The sequence below is a fragment of the Cryptomeria japonica genome, unplaced genomic scaffold, assembly GCF_030272615.1.
Source record: "Cryptomeria japonica unplaced genomic scaffold, Sugi_1.0 HiC_scaffold_97, whole genome shotgun sequence".
Taxonomy (NCBI): domain Eukaryota; kingdom Viridiplantae; phylum Streptophyta; class Pinopsida; order Cupressales; family Cupressaceae; genus Cryptomeria; species Cryptomeria japonica.
This window is the reverse complement of record NW_026728919.1, coordinates 220001-233801: the sequence shown is the minus strand read 5'-3', so window position 1 is coordinate 233801 and position 13801 is coordinate 220001.

Sequence of the window (13801 nt, the reverse complement as noted above, 5' to 3'; positions counted from 1 at the left end):
CCACGTGCGAATCCACCCCGGCCACCCACCCCCGTCGAGGTGCACACCCTCCCTCGCGAAGTGCGCCCCGTTCGCCAAGTGTGAGCCCTGCCCGGGTGCGCGCACCTTGCTAGGGCGTCGGGTGTGCACCCGGCCCGGCCTACGTGCGTGCACCTGGAGGGGGCGTCGTGTGCGTGCAGTGTCCCGTCTGCAACGCGGTGCCCACACACCACCTCGGGCGCAACGACCTGCGCTCACATGTGGGCCGAGTGCACCTTGGTGCATGTTCGGGGCGCCTCGGGTGCACGCTCGATCTTGCCCCGGTGCACCAAGGCGCTCGGTTTGCCCCGGGTGCGCACTTGGTGCAAGGTGGGCACCCAAAATAGGGATCAAGCACCAAAACACAAGTTTCGGGATGCAAAATGGGACCCAAGGACCACAAATGCGTTCCAAGACCCATGATGGGTCCACGAGAACAAAAATGTGTTCCGAGACTTAATAAACAAATATTGGGTTTTAGGAGAAGAAACATGCTCTGATGCCCAAAACGAGAATCGACCCCGAAAAGGCCACAGGCCAAAAGTGGGATGCGAGACAAAAAAAAATGGGACCCGAGGACCAAAATTGGGTTCCCAGGTCGAAGACAGGGCAACCGGACAAGAAACGACCTCTAAGGCTCGAAATGAGTCCCGACGACTAAAACTTGACAAGAAGCACCCATCAGGCACCCAACTCGACACCCATGGGATGCCGACCCACCCGGGCTTCCACCTAGCACACCTTGGCACCCACCCACCCTCGCACCCAACCTCGCACCCAACTTAGCACCTTTGAACCCACATTGGCACTCACCCTGACCCTGGCACCTTGGAACCCACATTGGCACTCACCTTGACCCTGGCACCCACCTTTGCACTCACCTTGGGACCCACCCTGGCTCCCACCTCGGCACCCACCCAGACACCCACCTTGGTTCCTTGGCACCCACCTTGGATCCTTGGCACCCACCCCGACACCCACCTTGGCACGCAACTTGGCTACTTGCCACCCACCTTGGCTCCTTGACGCCCACCCCGACAACCACCCCGTGACCTACCCTGGCTAGGGTTGGTGCACACCCACCCTGGTGCCCACCTTGGCACCCACCCTATGACCCACCTTGGCACGCACCTTAGTACCCACCCCGTTACCCACCCTAGGACCCACCCCGTGACCCACCTTGGCCAGGGTGGGTGCACCCACCCTGGTGCCCACCTTGGCACCCACCCATCCTAGCACCCAGCCTGTGACCGGGCTTGGAACCCAACCTTGCACCCGCACCCGTCTTGGCCAGTGTGGGTGCGCACCCATCCTGGCACCCACGTTGTGACACACCCTTTAACCCACGCACCCTAGCACCCACGTTGGCACCCACCTTGGAACCCAACCTAGCAACTTGGCACCCACCCCGTGACCCACCTTGGCATCCACCATAGCAGTCGCCGACTTGGCACCCACCTCGGCACCCACCTTGACACTTGTGGACCCACCTTGCCACTCACCCTAGCATCGACCCATCCTAGCACCCACCCTGGCACCTTTGCACCCTAGCACTCACCCATCCTAGCACCTAACCTGTGACCCACCTTGACACTCACCCTCGCACCCACCTTGGAACCCAACCTAGCACCCACCCACCCTGACACCAACCCTAGCACCTACCCACCCTTGCACCCACCCTGTGACCCATCTTGGCACCCACCCATCCTACCACTCAACCTATCACCCACCTTCTCACCCACCTTGGCATCCACCTTAGCACCCACCCACACTGGCACCTTGGCACCCACCTCGGGCAAGGTGGGTGCACACCCACCCTGGCACCCAATTTAGAACCCACCGAGCATGTTACCCACCTTGGCACCCACATTGCAGCCCACCCTAGTACCCACCCTATGACCCACATTGGCATCCACACCCTAGCACCCAGGCACCTCGACACCCGCCTTGACACCCACCCTAGCACTGAACCTGTGACCCACCTTGGAACTCACCCTAGAACCCACCCACCCTGTGAACCACCTTGGCATCCACCTTAGCACCCACCCACCTTGGCACCCACTCTAGCACTCACCCATCCTAACACCCAACTTGTTACCCACCTTGGCACCCGCCCTCGCGTCCACCTTGAAACCCACCCTAGCACCCACCCACGCAGGAGCCCACCTTGGCACCCAACCTAACACCCACGCATCCTGGCACCCAACTTGTGACCCACCTTGGAACCCACCCTAGTACCCACCTTTGAACCCACTATATCACCAACCCACCTTGGCACCCACCCTATGACCCTCTTTGGAATCCACCCTAGCACGCACCCACCCTGGCACCCACCATGGAGCGCACCCTAGCACCCACCCACCTCGGCACGCACCTCAACACCCACCTTGGTGTGCGCACTGCGCCAACCTCTCAAAGACCCTATGTGGTGCGCTCCAAAGTGTACACCTTTGGTGCGCTCCAAGGTGCGCACCTTTGGTGCACACCGAGGTGCACACCAAAGTGTGCACCGAGGTGAGCACCAAAGTGCACTCCAGGGTGCACACCAAGGCGTGCACCTTTGGTGCGGTCAATGCAAACGAATTCGGAAGTTGGGGTCGATGTCCTAATCGCTGCTGCAGACTACACGTATGAGAATCGGACAAATAGCTTTATATAGGGGAGGTGTTGCGTTTGATGGGTCGACTCCCCTGGTTGTGTGCACTGCACCAACTTCAAAGACCCTGTCTTGTTTAAGAAGTCAAAAGTTGGGGTGGATGTCCTAATCATTGCTGCAGTCTACGCATGTATGAGAATCAGACAAATAGCTTATATAGGGGAGGTGTTGCATTCGGTGGGTTGACTCCCCTGGTTGTGCGCACTGCGCCAACCTCAAAGACCCCGCATAGCAGAAGAAGTCGGAAGTCGGATTTTGGTGAGCACCAAGGCGTGCACCTTTGGTGCGGTCAACGCAGACGAATTCAGAAGTTGGGGTGGATGTCCTAATCGTTGTTGCAGGCTACACATGTATGAGAATCAGACAAATAGCTTATATAGGGGAGGTGTTGGGTTTGATGGGTCAACTCCCTTGGTTGTGCGCATTACGCCAACCTCAAAGACCTTGTTTTCGTTAAGAAGTCAAAAGTTGGGGTCAATGTCCTAATGGCTCCTGCAGGCTACACATGTATGAGAATCGGACAAATAGCTTATATAGGGGAGGTGTTGGGTTTGATGGGTCGACTCCCCTGGTTGTGCGCATTACGTCAACCTCAAAGACCTTGTTTTCGTTAAGAAGTCAAAAGTTGGGGTCGATGTCCTAATTGCTCCTGTAGACTACACATGTATGAGAATCAGACAAATAGCTTATATAGGGGAGGTGTTGGGTTTGATGGGTTGACTCCCCTAGTTGTTCGCATTACACCAACCTCAAAGACCTTGTTTTCGTTTAGAAGCCGAAAGTTGGGGTCGATGTCCTAATTGCTCCTGCAGGCTACGCATGTATGAGAATCAGACAAATAGCTTATATAGGGGAGGTGTTGGGTTTGATGGGTCGACTCCCCTGGTTGTGCGCATTGCGCCAACCTCAAAGACCCTGCATTGCGGATGAAGTCGAAAGTCAGAGTTTGGTGTGCTACAAGGTGTGGTCGAAGGTGCTCACCTAGGTGTGCACCTTTGGAGCACAGGAAAAGTGCCCTCCAAAAGTGCGCACCTTTGGAGTGCACAAAAGTGCCCTCCAAAAGTGCGCACCTTTGGAGCGCAGAAAAGTGCCCTCCAAAAAGTGCCCTCCAAAAGTGCGCACCTTTGGAGCGCAGAAAAGTGCCCTCCAAAAGTGCGCACCTTTGGAGCGCAGAAAAGTGCCCTCCAAAAAGTGCCCTCCAAAAGTGCGCACCTTTGGAGCGCAGAAAAGTGCCCTCCAAAAGTGCGCACCTTTGGAGCGCAGAAAAGTGCCCTCCAAAAAGTGCCCTCCAAAAGTGCGCACCTTTGGAGCGCAGAAAAGTGCCCTCCAAAAAGTGCCCTCCAAAAGTGCGCACCTTTGGAGCGCAGAAAAGTGCCCTCCAAAAAGTGCCCTCCAAAAGTGCGCACCTTTGGAGCGCAGAAAAGTGCCCTCCAAAAAGTGCCCTCCAAAAGTGCGCACCTTTGGAGCGCAGAAAAGTGCCCTCCAAAAGTGCGCACCTTTGGAGCGCACAAAAGTGCCCTCCAAAAGTGCGCACTTTTGGTGCGCACCAAGGCGCTGGTTCGGTCGTTGCAGGCGAGTTCGGAAGTTGGGGTCGATGTCCTGAGCGGAGGTGCAAACTACACAGGTGTCGGAATCGGACAAATAGCTTATATAGGGGAGGTGTATGCTTCGATGGGTCGACTCCCCAGGTTGAGCGCACCGCGCCAACCTCAAAGACCCTACGGTATGGATGAAGTCGGAAGTTGGGTCCGATGACCAATTCGATTAGTAGGTATGCTCATGAGGTCGGAATTTGGGTCCGATGACCTGCCATGTGCAGGAAGGCGAATGTTGACACTGTGCGTTGCAAGGTGCACACCAAGGCGCTGGTGCGGTCTTTTTAGTCGAGTTCGGAAGTTGGGGTCGATGTCCTGATCGGAGGTGCAAGCTACACAGGTGTGGGAATCGGACAAATAGCTTATATAGGGGAGGTGTATGCTTCGTTGGGTCGACTCCCCGGGTTGAGCGCACCGCGCCAACCTCAAAGACCCTACGGTATGGATGAAGTCGGAAGTTGGGTCCGATGACCGATTCGATATGTAGGCATACTCGCGAGGTCGGAATTTGGGTCCGATGACCTGCCACGTGCAGGAAGGCGAATGTTGGCACTGTGCGTTGCAAGGTGCGCACCAAGGCGCTGGTTCGGTCGTTGGAGGCGAGTTCGGAAGTTGGGGTCGATGTCTTGATCGGAGGTGCAAACTACACAGGTGTGGGAATCGGACAAATAGCTTATATAGGGGAGGTGTCACGACCTTTGAGATCTGACCCGAGCTAGAATGGATTCTAGAGCGTGTCTCCCCCTGGCACGTCTCTATGTCTTCCGATCCTTATATGCGCAATGGCTTGAGGATGCATTACTTGAGAACAATGTTGGTTATGAAAGATTTGCAAAGCATTCATGGATACGTCGGATGCAAGACTTGATACCGTGTTGGATGGAATGCTATGCGTGGGTTCTCGCATAAGTCGTTCGAGAAGCTCTTGGGCTGCGGGATGTCATAGGGACATTCCCAGTGTGGTGTAGGATTGTGTCCGGGACATGATCCGAGGAGTAATCACTGTGTCTAGGAACGGGAGGTCTGGGACCTCACCAGGATAGACATGGAAACGGTTGCGAGCTGGTGGCACAGCGAGCTAACCTTAGAACTACGTGTGACTTTGAGCCATATCGATTGTGGGTACGTAGGAGGTTTTCATGAGGTCGGCTCGTGTAGGCCACAAGTCCAACCCTGGACGCAGGGATATCTCTTGAGGGTGACCCATAGGTTGGGAAGTTCTCTAGCTTAGTTTTGAGGTGACTCGCTGGATGAGAAGTCCTAGAGCTAAGTCCATTGGAGTGCCGCGTTGCACTCATTGGCGTCGTCTAGACTTATATTCCGCATAAGTCTTGTTTGAGGCGGCATTGGTGAAGGCGTAGTCCGTATTAGATTACTTGCAAGCTATTTGCAAGGTCTAAAGGCGGTGCCGAACGGGTTGAAACTCTGGACCCGTTACATCTGGTATCAGAGCAGATTCATCATTGACTCTGATACTTGTCTTTTCGGTAAAGCTAGTATTAGAGGAGTGATATGATGAAACGGTCTCGGTGACCTTTTGTTATATGACTTGGTGTGTCGTTTAAGAGTGTGATTCGATGATAGTTTGGGTGCCCGACTTGGGAGAGTTGATTTCGGTGAACTAGCATAGTGGAGCGAAAGCGAGTTGCATGTGGGTCGCGTATGATCTGGGATTCCTTAGACCCTTGTTGATGCAAAGGTTGGGGAAGCCCCTTAATGCAGCGTTCCGATCTATGACTAGAGCCGAGCTACTTTTCTTAAGCGGAAGTCGGAGAACTTTAAGGGTGGTTCCTTAGGCATCCATAACTCGAGATCGAAGTGCGGTATGAAGCTCATTCAATGCTCAAACAGACCTGGGCATTGGAACCGCTAAGAAGGGAGCATCCTTGTTGGGTGATATTTGGTTAGTATTTCGTAGAGATGCTTAACCCTTTACTCGGTTGAGTTTAAAATAAGCATGCACTTGGTGCTTGAGCTTATCTTAACATGAGTTGAGTTGTTACCCAATAAAGGTATGTTCTCCCTCGTGTGTTGCAATCTTGGTGCACGAATGGGTTTTGTGCGACTTGACATGGAATGTTGGGTTTTATGAGGTAGCCGAATTGCAAGGTGTTGTGCTTGTTGTTGCCTAGTACATCAAGCCAACCGAAAAGAGCTTGTCATGCGGATTGAGTACGTGGAAGGTAAATGGGGGGCATTTAGTCTGGAGCTACTCCGCTATCTAGTGATGGTTAAGCTAGGATGATTTATTTAATAATGTTAGGACTAAATTGAGTCTTGTGGATGTCTTGGTGGTACTCAAGATCCCAAGGCGTTGCAAAATGGGTATTCTGATTGGGTGTTAGATATGGCCTTACGATTTGGTTTTGCAAGAGAAGGGTTAGGCTCTTCAACTTCATTGAGTGAGGTGGTGTCTGATTAAGTGGATTGGTAATCTACGTCCCCAGGATCGCCTTGATTGCACAATTGGTCTTTACCAAGAGCTTGAAGGGAACATAGCTTCACGAGTTGGACTTGGGGAAGGTTATGGACCCGAGTGGATCCGAGTCGACTTGGATGGAATCTTAAGTCGAGTGTTCATTTATGGACCGGATTTGGTTGGTGTCATGTTTTGTGATTCGAGTCAAAGTGAAGTGACTTTGCAAGTACTTTGTAACCCGGAAGTTCGGTGTTGCAAGCGCCGAGGACGTCGCTTATTTTAAGTGGGGGAGGATGTCACGACCTTTGAGATCTGACCCGAGCTAGAATGGATTCTAGAGCGTGTCTCCCCCTGGCACGTCTCTATGTCTTCCGATCCTTATATGCGCAATGGCTTGAGGATGCATTACTTGAGAACAATGTTGGTTATGAAAGATTTGCAAAGCATTCATGGATACGTCGGATGCAAGACTTGATACCGTGTTGGATGGAATGCTATGCGTGGGTTCTCGCATAAGTCGTTCGAGAAGCTCTTGGGCTGCGGGATGTCATAGGGACATTCCCAGTGTGGTGTAGGATTGTGTCCGGGACATGATCCGAGGAGTAATCACTGTGTCTAGGAACGGGAGGTCTGGGACCTCACCAGGATAGACATGGAAACGGTTGCGAGCTGGTGGCACAGCGAGCTAACCTTAGAACTACGTGTGACTTTGAGCCATATCGATTGTGGGTACGTAGGAGGTTTTCATGAGGTCGGCTCGTGTAGGCCACAAGTCCAACCCTGGACGCAGGGATATCTCTTGAGGGTGACCCATAGGTTGGGAAGTTCTCTAGCTTAGTTTTGAGGTGACTCGCTGGATGAGAAGTCCTAGAGCTAAGTCCATTGGAGTGCCGCGTTGCACTCATTGGCGTCGTCTAGACTTATATTCCGCATAAGTCTTGTTTGAGGCGGCATTGGTGAAGGCGTAGTCCGTATTAGATTACTTGCAAGCTATTTGCAAGGTCTAAAGGCGGTGCCGAACGGGTTGAAACTCTGGACCCGTTACAGGAGGTGTATGCTTCGTTGGGTCGACTCCCCGGGTTGAGCGCACCGCGCCAACCTCAAAGACCCTACGGTATGGATGAAGTCGGAAGTTGGGTCCGATGACCGATTCGATATGTAGGCATACTCGCGAGGTCGGAATTTGGGTCCGATGACCTGCCATGTGCAGGAAGGCGAATGTTGGGACTGTGCGTCGCAAGGTGCGCACCAAGGCGCTGGTGCCGTCGTTGCAGTCGAGTTCGGAAGTTGGGGTCGATGTCCTGGTCAGAGGTGCAAACTACACAGGTGTGGGAATCGGACAAATAGCTTATATAGGGGAGGTGTATGCTTCGATGGGTCGACTCCCTGGGTTGAGCGCACCGCGCCAACCTCAAAGACCCTACAGTATGGATGAAGTCGGAAGTTGGGTCCGATGACCGATTCGATACGTAGGCATATTGGCGAGGTCTGAATTTGTGTCCGATGACCTGCCATGCGCAGGAAGGCGGAATTTGGGTCCGATGACCGAGTTGATGGCGTGCCATGCGCAGAAAGGCGGAATTTGGGTCCGATGACCGAGTTGATGTTGATGGCCCGCCATGCACAGGAAGGCGGAATTTGGGTCCGATGACCGATTTGAAGGCGTGCCATACGCAAAAAGGCGGAGTTTGGGTCCGATGACCGAGTTGATATTGATGGCCCGCCATGCGCAGGAAGGCGGAATTTGGGTCCGATGACCTGACATACGCATGGAGTCCGACTCGGGGGCCGATGTTCGATTCGATGACTTGCATTGTGGGTAAAGTCGGAAGTTGTGGTCTTTGACCCGATTCGATGACCAGACTTCGGCTGCTTGAGAATCGGACAAATAACTTATATAGGGGAGGTAGTGTTCTCGAGCATCCTCCCCCCGTGCCCGTTTATGTCGATTGATGCTGGTGCTCGACTGGTTGGAGCGCTCGGATGCAAAAATCTTGCACCAGGATTTATCGATTGTGATGGACACGGCAAGTCTCCTGATTGCTATGCAGGAGCTCATCGTGAATCTCTATGCGGCCTTGGTATGGACTCGACCTGCGGAATGGTTCGGCAATGGTAGTCGCTCCAACACGTCCTTGCAATGGCCACAGAGGTGATTCGACTAGAGCTCCAGTCTAGCTTTTGGGTTGCTTGGCGGACTGGTATAGCCGCGATCGAGTTCCGGCCATGAACGTTTTAGATAGCTCTTGGGCTTTCTGGGACGGAAGTCGGAAGTTTGGGCTGTTGTCCGATTTGATGACCATTCTTCGGATGTGTGAGAATCGGACAAATAACTTATATAGGGGACTGTGTTGTCTCACGCAGCCCCCTCCGTGCCCCTCTATCTCGACCGATGTTGGTGCTTGAAAGGGTTGGGATCGCTCGGATTTATAAACGTGCACCACCATTTGTCGAGTGTGAGGGACGCGGCAGGTCTCCTAAATGCTATGCGGGCGCTCTCTGAGAATCTCTATCCGGCCTCGACACAGACTAGTCTTGCTGAATGGTTTGGCACTGGTAGTCGATCCAACACGTCGTTGTTGTGGCCGCCTAGGCGATTCGATTCGAGCCCCCGTCTAGCTTTTGGGTTGCTTGGCGGATTTTGCCCTATCCGCAAGTGAGCTCGGTCCCTAAACGTTCGAGAAACCCGATTGCTATGCGCCGACTCTCTTTCTTGCGAGCCTCCATCTAGCTTTTGGGTCTCTACGGAACGGAAGTCGGAATCTGGGACCGTTGTTTGATTCGACGAGGCAGACTACGGTTGTGCGAGAATCGGACAAATAACTTATATAGGGGAGGTGTTGACTGGAGCATTCTCCCCCGTGCCCCTCTAACTCGACCAATGCTGGCGCTCGAACGGTGGTAGCGCTCGGATTTTCATTGAGCGCCAGCATTGGTCGATTTAGAGGGGCATGCGAGATTCCCGAATGCTATGCGAGGGCTCTAACGGAAATGTCTATTGGTTTCGGTATGGATGCAATTGCGAGTGGTTCGGCAAAGGTAGTCGTTCCGATGCGTCCATGTCGTGGCCAAATCGATAATTCGATTTGAGCCCTCGTATAGCATTTGGGTCTCTCGATGTGATTCCGCATTCCAGTCCCTTTGGGCACTGCTTGAGCCGCATCCCAGGGGGTTCCCTTCCCAATAATCTGCCTCGCAACCCGATTGCTATGCGGTGAGGCTCCTCGGCCGCCTCGGAACTATCTGTGTATCAGACGCATCGCGGGATAAGGGGTTGGCAACGGTAGTCGCCCCAAGCGCGTCCGATGCTTGGACCATTCCGAGGCGGCCCTGAAGCCTCTTCCGTCTAGCCGTTGGGTCCTTCTCGCCGCATCCCTCGCCTCGCACCCCGATTGCTATGCGGTGAGGCTCCTCGGCCGCCTCGGAACTATCTGTGTATCGGACGCGTCGCGGGATAAGGGGTTGTCACTGGTAGTCGCCCCAAGCGCGTCCGATGCTTGGACCATTCCGAGGCGGCCCTGAAGCCTCTTCCGTCTAGCCGTTGGGTCCTTCTCGCCGCATCCCTCGCCTCGCACCCCGATTGCTATGCGGTGAGGCTCCTCGGCCGCCTCGGAACTATCTGTGTATCGGACGCGTCGCGGGATAAGGGGTTGTCATTGGTAGTCGCCCCAAGCGCGTCCGATGCTTGGACCATTCCGAGGCGGCCCTGAAGCCTCTTCCGTCTAGCCGTTGGGTCCTTCTCGCCGCATCCCTCGCCTCGCACCCCGATTGCTATGCGGTGAGGCTCCTCGGCCGCCTTGGAACTATCTGTGTATCGGACGCGTCGCGGGATAAGGGGTTGTCACTGGTAGTCGCCCCAAGCGCGTCCGATGCTTAGACCATTCCGAGGCGGACCCGAAGCCTCTTCCGTCTAGCCGTTGGGTCCTTCTCGCCGCATCCTTCGCCTCGCACCCCGATTGCTATGCGGTGAGGCTCCTCGGCCGCCTCGGAACTATCTGTGTATCGGACGCGTCGCGGGATAAGGGGTTGTCACTGGTAGTCGCCCCAAGCGCGTCCGATGCTTGGACCATTCCGAGGCGGACCCGAAGCCTCTTCCGTCTAGCCGTTGGGTCCTTCTCGCCGCATCCCTCGCCTCGCACCCCGATTGCTATGCGGTGAGGCTCCTCGGCCGCCTTGGAACTATCTGTGTATCGGACGCGTCGCGGGATAAGGGGTTGTCACTGGTAGTCGCCCCAAGCGCGTCCGATGCTTGGACCATTCCGAGGCGGACCCGAAGCCTCTTCCGTCTAGCCGTTGGGTCCTTCTCGCCGCATCCCTCGCCTCGCACCCCGATTGCTATGCGGTGAGGCTCCTCGGCCGCCTTGGAACTATCTGTGTATCGGACGCGTCGCGGGATAAGGGGTTGTCACTGGTAGTCGCCCCAAGCGCGTCCGATGCTTGGACCATTCCGAGGCGGACCCGAAGCCTCTTCCGTCTAGCCGTTGGGTCCTTCTCGCCGCATCCCTCGCCTCGCACCCCGATTGCTATGCGGTGAGGCTCCTCGGCCGCCTTGGAACTATCTGTGTATCGGACGCGTCGCGGGATAAGGGGTTGTCACTGGTAGTCGCCCCAAGCGCGTCCGATGCTTGGACCATTCCGAGGCGGCCCCGAAGCCTCTTCCGTGTAGCCGTTGGGTCCTTCTCGCCGCATCCCTCGCCTCGCACCCCGATTGCTATGCGGTGAGGCTCCTCGGCCGCCTTGGAACTATCTGTGTATCGGACGCGTCGCGGGATAAGGGGTTGTCACTGGTAGTCGCCCCAAGCGCGTCCGATGCTTGGACCATTCCGAGGCGGCCCCGAAGCCTCTTCCGTGTAGCCGTTGGGTCCTTCTCGCCGCATCCCTCGCCTCGCACCCCAATTGCTATGCGGTGAGGCTCCTCGGCCGCCTTGGAACTATCTGTGTATCGGACGCGTCGCGGGATAAGGGGTTGTCACTGGTAGTCGCCCCAAGCGCGTCCGATGCTTGGACCATTCCGAGGCGGACCTGAAGCCTCTTCCCTCTAGCCGTTGGGGCTTTCTCGCCGCATCCCTCGCCTCGCACCCCGATTGCTATGCTGTGAGGCTCCTCGGCCGCCTTGGAACTATCTGTGTATCGGACGCATCGCGGGATAAGGGGTTGGCAGTGGTAGTCGCCCCAAGCGCATCCGATGCTTGGACCATTCCGAGGCGGCCCTGCAGCCTCTTCCGTCTAGCCGTTGGGGCCATCTCGCCGCATCCCCCACCTCGCACCACGATTGCTATGCGGTGAGGCTCCTTGGCCGCCTCGGAACTATCTGTGTATCGGACGCATCGCGGGATAAGGGGTTGTCACTGGTAGTCGCCCCAAGCGCGTCCGATGCTTGGACTATTCCGAGGCGGCCCTGCAGCCTCTTCCGTCTAGCCGTTGGGGCCATCTCGCTGCATCCCCCACCTCCTCGGCCGCCTCGGAACTATCTGTGTATCGGACGCATCGCGGGATAAGGGGTTGGCAGTGGTAGTCGCCCCAAGCGCGTCCGATGCTTGGACTATTCCGAGGCAGCCCTGCAGCCTCTTCCGTCTAGCCTTTGGGGCCATCTCGCCGCATCCCTCGCCTCGCACCCCGATTGCTATGCGGTGAGGCTCCTCGGCCGCCTGGGAACTATCTTCGTATCGGACGCATCGCGGGATAAGGGGTTGTCACTGGTAGTCGCCCCAAGCGCGTCCGATGCTTGGACTATTCCGAGGCGGCCCTGTGGCCTCTTCCGTCTAGCCGTTGGGGCCATCTCGCCGCATCCCCCACCTCGCACCCCGATTGCTATGCGGTGAGGCTCTTCGGCCGCCTTGGAACTATCTTCGTATCGGACGCATCGCGGGATAAGGGGTTGTCACTGGTAGTGGCCCCAAGCGCGTCCGATGCTTGGACTATTCCGAGGCGGCCCTGCAGCCTCTTCCGTCTAGCCGTTGGGGCCATCTCGCCGCATCCCCCACCTCGCACCCCGATTGCTATGCGGTGAGGCTCCTCGGCCGCCTTGGAACTATCTTCGTATCGGACGCATCGCGGGATAAGGGGTTGTCACTGGTAGTCGCCCCAAGCGCGTCCGATGCTTGGACTATTCCGACGCGGCCCTGTGGCCTCTTCCGTCTAGCCGTTGGGGCCATCTCGCCGCATCCCCCACCTCGCACCCCGATTGCTATGCGGTGAGGCTCCTCGGCCGCCTTGGAACCATCTTCGTATCGGACGCATCGCGGGATAGGGGGCTGTCACTGGTAGTCGCCCCAAGCGTGTCCGATGCTTGGACCATTCCTAGGCGGCCCTGAAGCCTCTTCCGTCTAGCCGTTGGGGCCTTCCCGCCCCATCCCTCGCCTTGCACCCCCGATTGCTATGCGGTGAGGCTCCTCGGCCGCCTTGGAACCATCTGTGTATCGGACGCATCGCGGGATAAGGGGTTGGCACTGGCAGTCGCCCCAAGCGCGTCCGATGCTTGGACCATTCCGAGGTGGCCCTGAAGCCTCTTCCGTCTAGCCGTTGGGGCCTTCCCGCCCCATCCCTCGCCTCGCACCCCGATTGATATGCGGTGAGGCTCCTCGGCCGCCTTGGAACTATCTGTGTATCGGACGCATCGCGGGATAAGGGGTTGGCACTGGTAGTCGTCCCAATCGCATCCGATGCTTGGACCATTCCGAGGCGGCCCTGCAGCCTCTTCCGTTTAGCCGTCGGGGCCTTCCCGCCGCATCCCTCGCCTCGCATCCCGATTCCTATGCGGTGAGTCTTCTCGGCCGCCGCGGAACTATACCTGTTATTGCTACTGCATCCTTCGGCTGGTAACCTCCTCTGCCGCCTTGGAACGTTCTCTTTGTCGGACGCGTCGCGGGATAAGGGGTTGGCACTGGTAGTCGCCCCAAGCGCGCCCGATGCATAGACCGCTCCGAGTCGACCTTGCTTTCAGCCTCTCACATGCATAGACCTCTCTGAGTCGACCCTGCAGCCTCTCACGTTTAGCCTTTGGAATCTCGCCTCACAACATGATTGCTATCCTTGATGCATCCCTTGCCTCGAGCCCTGATTGCTTTCTTGGCTGCATCCCTCCTCTCCTCACAGCCCGGTTGTCATCACTGC